We start from the raw sequence: 12,624 nt of genomic DNA, 5'->3' as shown, positions 1-12,624 counted from the left end.
ATCACATAACATTAAAATTCAGGCTGATTGCAACTTAGGGTGCTGGAGCTTCACCTCTGACCCCCTGACTGACTTGTCCCAAATGGCATTCTTGAGAGGTGATTCTCAATCTCTAAAAATAACACAAATTTTAAAATGGAATCTCCTATAAACCATAGTGCCTATAGCTAATAACAATATGTATTGTATACTTAAATTTGCTAAGAGGGTACATCTTAGGTTAAATATCCTTACCAAAAAAAAAAAAAAAAAAACCCACTAACAATAATTAAAGGATGCGAGAGGAAATTTTGGAAGGTAATAGATATGTTTATGGCCTCGATGGTGGTGATGGTTTCACAGGTCTATTCTTATCCTCAAACTCATCAAGATGTACACATTAAATACGTATAGCTTTTTATATGCCAATTTTTATGTCAATATTATATGTCCATATGGACATATAATAAGGCAGTTTTTAAAAATGAGATCTTATAGATTATAAACTACTTTCTATACTGGCATTTTATCAATGAAATGATCCACTGGAAAAAATAACTTATTCTTCAGTTCAGCTCCTCTGTTTTAACAAGCGCTTGATCCATGTGCCTTACAAGTTACGTGTGCCCTTTTCGAAAAGGTCTCTGTGTGTGCATTCTGGATGCTCAAACTCATTACTTCTCCACACATAGCCTTCTATCCTGGTTTACAGTGAATACATCTGCCTCAAGGAATCTTAATGGTCAGTGCCAAATCTTATTTTCACTAACTATGAGAAATGTGAGCCTTCAACTTTACATTAATAGGCCAAATACATTTCTCTTTGATAGAAAATCAAAGTTCTAAGCTACTGATAAAACTCTGGCAACATCCTGAGCTTCACAGCCTTGATCCTCTTACAAAAGCTGTTAACAGTGAAGTGGGGTTAACCAAAATCCTCGCAGGGAATCAAGCCTTGAGTAGCTCTCTGGCCTGCATCACGATCTGCTGCATTATTAACAGCAAGTCACAGAGTCTCTTACCTGGCACATTGCGAATGTTCATAGAGATTCATTTAGTCAACAAGGGTGCCAGCTGCCCCAGAACCGACACTGAGGATGTGAAATATATCGGCAAAAATATTTGGTGGGTCTCTCAAATACTGAACTTTCACCAGCCCAAGCTCTGTGGGAAAAAATGTAATTATAATAATTGAAAGAGCACAGAGCAGGATGAGAAAACAACAGGGCAAATTTTTATGTCAAAAGGTGGCATTTCGGTAACAAAGAAAACTGAGGAAACTGTTAAAACCCATGCCTTGCTTTGCCCGGTGTCTCCCAAGACTCAACTGGGAAGAGATGGCTTTTGAGAACAATGGGAGCCAGGACTGCTGCTTGGAAGGAAAAAGCAAAATAAATGCTGAAAAGAACTCCTATCACATACTTCATTGGAAGAATCTGACCTTATTCCCCATAACCAGAAAGGCATTTTATGTTACAACTGTGGAGAATTCTACTGCTAAGATGTTGAAAGAAATCTCCCAAGGGGAGAAGGACCTTTGGGACTTTCTGTCGCTTTTAAGATAACTTCTGAAGTATCAAAGCACTAGTAGATCAAGTGACACATTATGAAGAGCTCTCCAACAGATGCCAGAAAGAACCCTCTTCAAACATTCCAGCACCCACGGTTCTGTCTGAGTTACCCTGTTCCTCCCTACAGTCTATCCAAGTGAGAAGTGTTGGACTTTAAATCCTATCAATATGGCGATAACTCCCAAATCTCTCCCTCTTGTTCCAATCCCTCCCAAATAGTGCAGACTCACAGAAATGACTGCCTACTCTCTCCAATTGGATGAGAAAGGAAGGCTGTCAACTCAAAATTAACCTGGCCCTGGGAGAATTTTTTCTCCCACCAAAACCTACACTTCCCCAGGACTAAATGGTCCACCATACACAAACTTTCAAGTCCAAAATTTACAATTCATTCTTAATCGTCTTCCCTTCTTCCCCAGTGCCCAAGCCATTGACTCTGTTTCTAAATATATGACAAATCCATCCAGTTTTCTCCATATCCACCAACAACACCCTAGTCTGTGCCACCATCATGGCTTACCCAGTCACCTGCAGTGGCCTTCCAAATTGGTCTTCCTGCTTCCCTCTTGCTACCTTACAATCAGTTTTCCCGATAGTAGCCAAGAAAACTTGAATGACAAGTTAAAAATGCAAACAAATCCTATCCCACCACCGCTCCTCCAAAGGACCCTCAATGCCCATAATGAATATCCCAGTTTTGTGTCCTGTCTTACAAAGCCCTACACGCTCTACCTCTTCCCGTCCTCTATGGTCTCCATTCACACTACTCTGCCCTTCTCCCTACACACAGGCCAGTCACTCTCTATCACATGACTCTATCTGAATTCTCTGCATAGCACTTACCTCTACATGATCCTTTTCTTATTTATTGTGATATAATTATTGTTTATGGTCTAACTTTCCCATGTAAAATGTAGGCTCCATGAGAATTGGAAGCCTGTCTTGTTTGCCAGTATATCTCCAATGCCTAAAGCAGTCTCACACACTCTATGTGCTCAATAAATGTCTGTTGGGGAGGGAGGGATGGATATAGGTTATTGCTCATTGTAGTTTCCTTGCAATTTTCAAGAAAAGTGGTTGTTACATCAATAAGGGGAACACAGTTTCCAACCAGACATTAACTGGGATGCCCACTAGTCCTTGATGACCCCCACGTACAGGAAAAGATGCTTCACAGGCACCACTTGTTTATACAGATGTTGGTCCATGAGGGAATTTTGTTTGAGATTTACCACCAATCATGTGTTTTCTGCAAGGAAATTATACAGTGAGAGCGGGTTCCAACCCTCAAAATATTTCGTAGCTCAGCAAAATAAACCAAGACACTATTTGCAGAAACCTATAGCAGCTTTGTTTTGCAATAACATTTAAAATAGGTGGATTCCATTGCTTCATAATTATTTATATATATTTATATATAAATATAATAATATTCTTCCATGGGGGCTTCCTTGGTGATCTTTAGAAAATAGAGTGAAACACACACTAGATTAAGACGTTATACGTCATCCACTGGGCTCGGCAATCCAGGTGACCTCTGAGTGACCTGGGCAAGTTTCTTAACCTCTCCATGCCTTGGTTGAGTCATCTCTAAACTGGGGATAACATTAGAACCCACTCTGCATGGTCGTTGAGAAGATGAAATGATACACTTGAAGCACTTATACCAGGGCCTGGGATGCACGAAGTGCTCAAATAATTTGAGCCATTATTATGAATTATTACTAGGTTATTACTGGTGTTTTATAAAATATTTCATATTATGAAGTGTTAGAGAATCTTTAATTCCTATTGTCATTGCTACATTACAACGACTGCTAAATGACTTCCACTGGGAACTGGCCCAAGGCCTCCTTCGATCCAAATATGGAAGACTACTGCAGGCAGGTGGAGGGGACCCAGGAATATTGACACTTCACACTTCCCACACTTTGGGAATTGGCCTGAGTTCTAAAAAAGCTGAAGCAGCTACTCCAAATCAATAAAGTCTTCACAAGCCATGCACCTGTGGTTAGAAATGTTATTTGTACGTGTACCTGACTTCTTAGGATTTGCTTAAGAAAACAGAAATTACTTTGTAAATGTTCTACCATAAAGACAGAACTTCAACAAGAAAATATGAGTCAAAGTTAAAATATTTCAAGACCCTTAACACTACAATCACAGAACAAAGTTAGACTCATAATTCACTTTTTCATTATACATGTTATTACGACATCCCAAAAGAAACTTCTAAGACCTTTACACAGATCTTTTCTACACCTGGATTATGAAATAATCTCAGAAGAGCATAACATAGTATGTTATGAAAAGTTTTGAAAAGAAATGTAATCAACTCGCAGAAAAGATGGCAGTGGAATGATAATGTTAGCATACAACTTTGTATCAAATAGAGTTAAGAAGGAGGGAATTCCAGGAAAATAGAAAAAAGTCATAGTTATTTGAGAGAAAAGAACTAGACCTGACTAGTAAAAAGATGTTTGATTCAGTGAAGAAGTTTTAGCACGAGCACTAATACAGGAAACATGTGGCCATTCAATTGCTTGACTGATGTCACTCCTTGTTTGGCGCCTACTGTGTGCCAGGCCTGTGGATGCATCCTATCTGATGCCCATAGCTGTGAACACATTGGGAGCACAGCACAGATGTGCTCAGAGATGGCTGATAGGAAAGGCGGGCGTGACCAGACAGTCATGCTGTACTATGCTATTTTTACGTTATTAATAGGTACTCCTTGAAGATGATAATGATGAAATTCTGCTGTGACACTGACAGTAGGTCCGAATGCTCAACTTAAGAAATATTAAATACCAGGAAGCAAGTGACATCTGATCTGACACCATAGGGGAGGGCCATGTTGGTCTTGGTCTATTTGACTCCTGTCATCTTCCTTTGCAGTTGTCTTCACAACTCACAGACAACCATCAGGGAGAAACAGTCTGGAAGGATTGCACTCTCTTCCCTCTCTAAGATATGCTATGAATGATGGTCACCTACATGGAAAAGCTGAAAAGACTATTTGGGAAGGCAGAAGAGTCAATGGTCTCAGCTGGACAATATGGAGACAGTCTATAATGGCTACAGCAAATCTAATTATTTAATTATTGTAAAATCGTGAAATAAACATCTTAAATCAAATGTACCACAATCCGAACACTAGAGGAGCACATTTTTATTACAGTGTTAAGGACCATTAGAGTCAGTTATGTTTTACAAAATTTCAGTCTCAATCACTTCATTAAATAACACACACAGTATTCAGTGCTGATTGCATGCCAGTGTTAAGTCCTGGAAAGATGAACACAATCAAGCCAAGGGCCTTGCAGTCTGAAGAGGAAAAACTATAAGAACACAAGAAATACTACAATGAATCCACTTTCAAATTGCCATTGTGGGGACATACATAGGAGCATGGGGACACAGAGGAGGTTCAACTTAATTCATCTGGTCATGGAGAGGGAAGAAAAAGATCCATAGAGGAAGTGAGACATTAGCTGAGAATTGGTGAATAGGCAAATATTATCCACCCCCTGGACAATATGTAGAAATGACACCAAATACACTAGACTCTGACTGGGGGAGAGGGAGGTTCATTCCATTCCTTCCTCTTGCAGAAAGCCTCATAGACTTCCAGCTCTATGCCCAAATTAGAAATAGGTTTTTTTCTTACCTGGTTTGAAAACTCTCAAAAGATCCATCCATATATCTATCCATCCATCCATACATACATACATACATACATCTATCAATCCATCCATTCAACAAATAATTATTGACAGTTTTTTATGTCTTAGGTTCTTCCATATGCCTGGAGATGCAGCAGTGCTCAAAACAGGCAAAAATCCCTGCTCTCGTGAAGCTTACATTGAGGGGAGGACAGAAATTACACAAATGGTGAGGATGGTGGGAAAAGAGGGAGGTCAAAGTACTAAAACCTTAAGGGATTCCAGTGGTTGGAGGACAGGGAGATGAGCAGTTGAGGTAAGAGGGAACAGCCAGAGATGCAGGACTCATGGCAGGGAAATGAGGAGTCTTGAAACCAGATGGAGAAAGTCCTTGAAAGAGGCAGGAGAGATGGACTGAACAAATGCTGCTGACTGATTCTTCACCACTGGACTTAGCAACATGGCAGTGACTGGTGACTTCGACAAGGCAGTACTGATGGAATGTATGAGTGATCAAAGTGGGTTCAAGAGGAAATGGAAATACAGGATTTGAGGACAACAAATATAAGCAAGTGCTTTTAAGGAGTTTTTCTGTAAAGGGAAGGAGAGAAGTGGGTCATAGCTGGAGGCGAAATTAGAGTCAACAGGTCATTTTTTTAATGCTACATGTTTGCACTCCTATTGGAAAGATCCGACAGAGAGAAGAAAATAAAAACTGATGAAGCAGGAAAGAAAAGGAAGAATTCTTTAAGTACTATCTTTAAGTAGGAGAGAAAGAAAGTGACATTGGTGCCCAAGTTGGGGTGACAAGCCTCAACTAGAATTAGTCAGTTGGGACGAGTGATTGGCCAGCTCGGGCAGGTGCCTCACCTTCAAACTATCACTATAGCAACGAGGTGGCCTGCAATGAAAGGAGGAAGAAGAGTTGTCAAAAGGTATAACATGGCCTCCGAGCTGAGAAGGGCAGTTACTCCCACTCCAAAAATATCTGAGCTATTGTAAACAACTTAGATGCATCCTCCTAATTCCTCAATGCAGCAAATGTAAGATCTCTTCACTATTCTTAGATACTGTTGTATGAAAATGTGGTGGTATTTACTTCCCAGAATCTTCTGACCATCTTTCCAACCTCTGCTTTTTCTGTTTGGTTTAACCAATAGTGGTTACTGTCCAAGCTTTAAGCAAAAGCAAATGAAGCAAAATGCCTGATCCTGTTGTGGCTTGGGAGGCTAAAAGAGACACAAACACCCATGAAAACCACATGAAAAGCTCCAGTGGATAAAACACGAACTGATTAGGTTTGAGGCCCTGCAACTATAGAAGCCTCTCCAATAGTCTGATCTGCAGACCACAATGCAGGAAAACCCCAAGTCCCATGAAATCCAAAAATCCAAACATGGGGTCTTGTTTATGCCCTGAGGAAAGTCCTGCCGAAAAAGATCTTACACACAGTTTAGTCAAGGGGGCAGTATCCATACACACACATGTAAATCTTCAAATCTAAGCAATTAACCCCACACACATCTGCCCCTCTACTGCACGTCTGAGAATGAACAGCACACGCACACCATCCCAGCCTGACTTAAACACGAAACAAAGGAAAGAAAATGGATTCTGAACTTCACCCCACATCTGTGATTCACAAATATTTATAGTAGTCAGAAAGCCAGTAACCTTCAGGACAATAACAGCCTTGGCAGACACTCACCTAAACAAATGAGACAAAAGGCCAAAATCCCACACAGAAGAGAACAGAAGGAGAGAAAGCAAGGTTTCCCCAGCTCCATAATAGGAATTCCAATGCACTCTAAGGTGGATAATGGCAGCAGACAATTCTCCTGTCAGTGAACTTTGGTAATGCGGAGTGAAATGCATGTGACAAAACAGATCAGCTGTGCATGGCCCTTTCCAAATCACCTCACGGACATCTTCCATCAGGCTGACTAGACAATAGGACAGGAATACTAAAGAGTAGAGTCCCCAGCTTTGGTATTTCTGACATTATCAAGAATGACAGGCTAAATCTTTATCCCAGCATACAACCACTCAGCATGTTTAAGCAAGTGTTGTACCTTGTGTCAATAACATACCTAGAAATGCATTGCAACCATCACAAAATAAAATTCCCATGAACACAGCAGCACCAATTGAAATGCTGATAGCAACTCAGGAAGCACATTTTTTTTCATATTTCATCGCTTTCTCTCCAGAAACTCAGGCTGGTTTCTCATTGCCTATTCCCAGTCTGAAATTATGTCCTCTCACTTTCCTTATTTTACAGCCAAGAAATCTAGAAATCCAAGAAAAGTCAAGACGGAGAGTTGAGTTGTGGTTTGATCTATCCAAAATCAGGTTAACCTCCATTTCAGAAAGAGAAACCTAGCTAATTCTCTCTCGGTTGGAATTTATAAACTATGAAACCATTATTGCTTGCACATGATAATTAATTAATTCAACTAATAGTTTAGGTGAGTGCTCAAAACTCAACAGGCGAGGACATCAACCAATACATACATGATTCGACCAGCGTTGCCTTGATCTTCCCAACACATCACATAACATTTAAAGGAAACACCAAAAGTTAGGTACAGAAATGAGACAAGAGTGAAAGCACTGTGATAATGACTTAATAATATTCAACATAATGGATTAAGTTCTATTAAATAAAGTAGGACTGGAATCCAGGAATACGAGGTGTGTGCACACTCCGTTGTCATGATCATTTCAGCACTGTCTTCGATTTTTAACTGGAAATAATATATATATCCAGCAAAAAAGAAGCAGTACATTACATTATAGGGCCTGTAAATGATAGAATATTATGATGCATTAAAATGAGGTTTATTAACATTTTTCAATAATATATTATCATACTTGTATAATATAAAAAGTGTGTTATAAAAGGTGAAAAAGCAGTATGCAAAATTTTATGTCAAGTGTTATTTCAACTCTGTAAATTCCTTATCAAGAATATACTATAAAAGATTACATGAAATGACAGCAGTGGTCGTCTTTGGTGGAGGCATTATGGGTGGAATTTTTCCCCTTCTTTATATAATTTCCATAATGAGCACTCACTATTTTAATCCTTCTTTTTTCATTTTTTTAAGTTGCAAAAATACAATACTCCTGAAAATTTTAAACAGTGAATATATGGCCCATAAAGTGCAAACCATCCTCAACCCCAGAGATAATCTGTTTAGAATTTGGCATATATTGATATATGTTCTCGTAGACTTTGTAACATACATGTACTCGCGTGTAGAGATTGTGTGTGTGTGTGTGTTTTAAGATGAATGGGATTCTATTAAACGCATTATTCTTCAATCTGTTTTTCCAGTTAATATGGTACCATATATAGCTTTCCATTACTTTTATAACCCGAATTTTACTTTTCATATCATTACTACCAAAGTGAAGAACACTTTTCCATTACTTATAGAACAAGTATCTAGGAACTAGTGGCTCTTGAAAAAGGCATGTCTACAAAATTCTGCTACATCAGGCTCATGGACTTGCTACAATTATTTATTTCTATGAATGAATGAATGACCAAAGGAAGGAATAGAGCAGTTCCCTGCTTAAATTTCTTAAAGAAACACAAATTAACCACTTTTCCTTTGCCCATCTTTTTAGATGATAAAAAGTGCAGTAGAGAGTCAAATAGGCCTTGAGGTGTTAGAAGTATCCTTTTGTAAGAAAAAGTCAAAAAAAAATTTGTAAACCACCTCATTTGATGTATGTGGCAAAGGGTATGGTCATTTTATCCCATGATTTAAGTATGTCAATCTTGTTCAGACTTGACTCTTGTAAACATCTGATTCTGCTCATACTAGAAGAGGAAGATTTGAGACCAGAACACTTTTGTGCAGTCTAATTAGCAGACAACCCAAGACAATTGCATGCGTACCCTAATATGTATAAGTGGCAGTATATACAAGGGTGCAAAATAAAAATGTCACATTTAGAAACTATACGGAGACCAAAATAGGAAATGCTATCAGAACTTATTTCATCATGAGCTATACATTATAGATTAACAAAATACACTGAAAGAACAAAGCTTATCAGGCTCTACTTTGAGCAAAGCTGTAGACTAGGTGCTGAGACTCAGACTAATGCACTTGGTGCACACAGATGGCGTCAAGCATTAGAACAACACATGCACTTACTCCAGGAGTAGGTTTTTGCATTTACAGCAGATTTCATTAAAAGTGGCTTATGATTAAATTCTGAGCATCCAAGCTAAATTTTGTAAAGGGACTCATACCTACTGGCCACTAAAACACTCTCACTCTCTACCCTGTGAAATTTCCGAGCATTGCAAGAATGATGTAGATCAGGGCTCAGGAAACTATAGCGTTTGGGCCAAATCCAGCTCAGCTTGCCACTCGTCTTTGTAAATAAAGTTTTATTGGAACACAGTCAAGTTTGCTCACATCCATATTGTCTGTGGCTGAGTTAGTGCTACAAGACAGAGTTGAGTTATTATACAGAGACTCCATGGCCAGCAAATCCTAAAATATTTACTACCTTACCCTTTTCAGAAAAAATTTGCTATCTCCTGACTTAAATTGCAGTCTGAAAAACTGATTGCTTTTTTTTAGGTGAGGAAGGCTGGTCCTGAGCTAACATCTGTGCCAATCTTCCTCTATTTTGTATGTGGGACGCCACCACAGCAAGGCTTGATGAGCAGTGTTTAGGTCTGCACCCAGGATCCAAACTGGCGAACCCTCAGCCACCAAAGCAGAACACACGAAATTAACCACTACGCCACTGGGCTGGCCAAAAAAATGGATTTCTTAATATTTATTGTGAGCTTTCCTTTAAGGACCTGAGTATTTCCAGTAAGGAAAAGGAAAGTATGTCTGTGCTTATACTCAGAAGGCCTTCCTGGTGCTGAGAAGCAGTATTGTGTAGAGTTAAGAACATGGATGCAAACCCCAGCTCTGCCTCTGACTTTTGAGATCTGGGGCAGATTATGAAACCTCTCTGTGCCTCAGTTTCTGAAAGCTTGGTCATTCACTGCCATTTTTAACAGCAGAAATAAGCGATGCTTACAAGCTATTGTAGTATCTCAATCTATAAAATCATTGGTTCCTTCACTTCTCCTTTAGGTGTCGGACTTACCAAGGAGGGAAGGGCTGCAGCGTGTCCTCGATCATGTATCACACTGAGAGTCCACGGGCACCTGGGCAGTCAAGCCCAACTCTCACACACCAGCGCCTCAAAAAAAGAAAAGAAAAAAACAGAGACCTATTAACCCATCTTAAAAGAGGTAGTAGTCATTGTTTATCGATTCTAGAAAGTCTTACTAATGGCCTGCACAACCAATGCAAGCTGCTTCAGCAATCTAAGGCTTAAAGCAGGGTGACCCAGGACAGCTTGGAAGTCATAAACGCAATAGCCATAGCTTAGCATCCTGTGCACCAATGGATTTCTTTCTTCAGAAAAGAAGAAATAAAAATTCAAATGCTTTTAACATATGAAAACAAAGCTCATGAAATAACGAAAAGGACCATCATTTCAAACCCATTTGAATTACTTTGAGCAGCTTGAACATCAATTGCAGATGGGTTGTGTGACTTTACCCACTTCGTGATGGCTCTTTCAATTCCATTTTTATGAATATATAGTATCTTAAGTATTGCATTTCAAAAATAGGACATAAAGGCAGAAGATGTAAAATAAACTACAGCAGAAATTTGAGTTTGTATTTTTATTTACACATAAATTGATTGGGGACACAATATGAGACTGTATACGAAAAAGAACCGTAAACTGTGAACACAACTCACTTTACTAAAACCAAGTAAAGCTGTCCAATCTCCTCATTCAACTTAACATATAAATGTCCTAAAAGCTTGATATTGTAATATGATCAGAAGACTACAGCAAAAGCCAGCCTCCCTGAAACCAAGTATGACAGAAATTGAAGAAATGCATTACATTCCATTTCTTATTCATAAAAGAAATACATCCAGTGCTAGTCACAGATGCCTGTTACTTCCAACACTGCCCTTCTGGGATCACGCTTTCTCTGTTGTCCTAGCTGATGTAGTTTCTTTTTGTTTTTTTTAAAGATTGGCACCTGGGCTAACAACTGTTGCCAATCTTTTTTTTTTTCCTGCTTTATCTCCCCAACCCACCCCCTGTACATAGTTGTATATCTTAGTTGCAGGTCCTTCTAGTTGTGGGATGTGGGATGCCTCCTCCACGTGGCCTGACAAGCGGTGCCATGTCCACGCCCAGGATCCGAACCCTGGGCCGCCGCAGCGCAGCGCGCGAACTTAACCACTCGGCCACGGAGCCGGCCCCGCTGATGTAGTTTCTTGCTACTCTGCAAACTCGGCAGCTTCTGGCTGCCGTCAACCTGGAACACACTGACGTTGCCTATCCCAACACATACACTTGGGTAGTAGATGAGAATGATGATGAGAAAAGGGGGAGTAGAAGTTCCCGGAATATTCTGGCTATTCCTCTGTGCGATGATTCCCACACTGTCTACTTCAGTAATTATCTAAAGGCCGTGTGCCTGGAGAAAATAAACTGAACTACAACATCTGGAAATTTGTAAAATTTTATATCTGCTGAAATGCTGTTTGGAAGTCCTGAGGTTCAGAGGCCGGAGGGCAGTGCCTAGGTGACATTGCCTCTCCATCCCCCTTTGGTGAGTTCATTAGAAGCCAGGGGGGTGATCTAAAGCAACACATTCAGAACTGCCCACGAAGGCGCCCGCAGCCCAGGTGCGCTCACACGCTGCCGCACGGATGCCGCTGTGGTCCCAGCTGAGTCTTTGAAAGTTCCTGACATCATCCTCTGGAAAGGAGGAGGTGCAGATGCAAATCCTTGAGGCCAAAAGAGGAGTAAGGGAGCTCTCCCCAAGGTAAGAAGGCATACTCAGTCCAGCAAAATTCCTAGGAGCGGCCAATTCCTTTCTCACAACACCAAAAATATCTCCTTTGGGTGTGGCAACAAATATGCTAGTTGGGACTTCTTTATTAAACAGCACGTTTGAATGCACCAACTTCCTCTCTTGAGCCCTAAAACCTGCTTTACAATTAGTACTAAAATGTCACTGTATTTGTTTATCTCTTACCAAAATTTGAGTAACAAAGTTAGACAGATCCACTGGTTACTGCCATGAATATCTGGCAATTTCTATAGGTTCCCCGGTGTCAGAATTAAACTAAAAACAGGGCTGATGGTGGGTCTGGAGGCCAGCTCTCCTACGCTCCCTCAGTGAGGTCATAAATTAGCTGATGTGGCCCGTCAGCCAGGACATCCATGAGTCACGCCTGCAGAGGACGGCCATCCTCTTAAACGGCAAAAAAGACAGAGGTCAAAAAGGACACTGTAAGAATTCAGAATCATTGACACCAAATAGTACAGGAAGAGAACATCCCTGC

General features: G+C 40.1%; 1 protein-coding gene across 3 annotated transcripts in view; it reads right to left on the bottom strand.

Annotated features, from left to right (window-relative positions):
- SEMA5A (semaphorin 5A) overlaps positions 1–12,624 on the bottom strand; it is a 459,076-nt gene that overhangs the window by 333,612 nt on the left and 112,840 nt on the right. For all 3 annotated transcript variants that reach the window (XM_046672376.1, XM_046672377.1, XM_046672375.1), the window contains one exon: positions 10,346–10,441. The gene's annotated coding sequence lies outside the window, so the exon portion shown is untranslated. The remainder of the gene's footprint in view (positions 1–10,345; positions 10,442–12,624) is intronic.

The sequence above is a fragment of the Equus quagga genome, chromosome 9, assembly GCF_021613505.1.
Source record: "Equus quagga isolate Etosha38 chromosome 9, UCLA_HA_Equagga_1.0, whole genome shotgun sequence".
NCBI classification, from domain to species: Eukaryota; Metazoa; Chordata; class Mammalia; order Perissodactyla; family Equidae; genus Equus; species Equus quagga.
The sequence above is the reverse complement of the archived record's forward strand: the minus strand, read 5'-3'. Positions and strand labels throughout refer to the sequence as shown.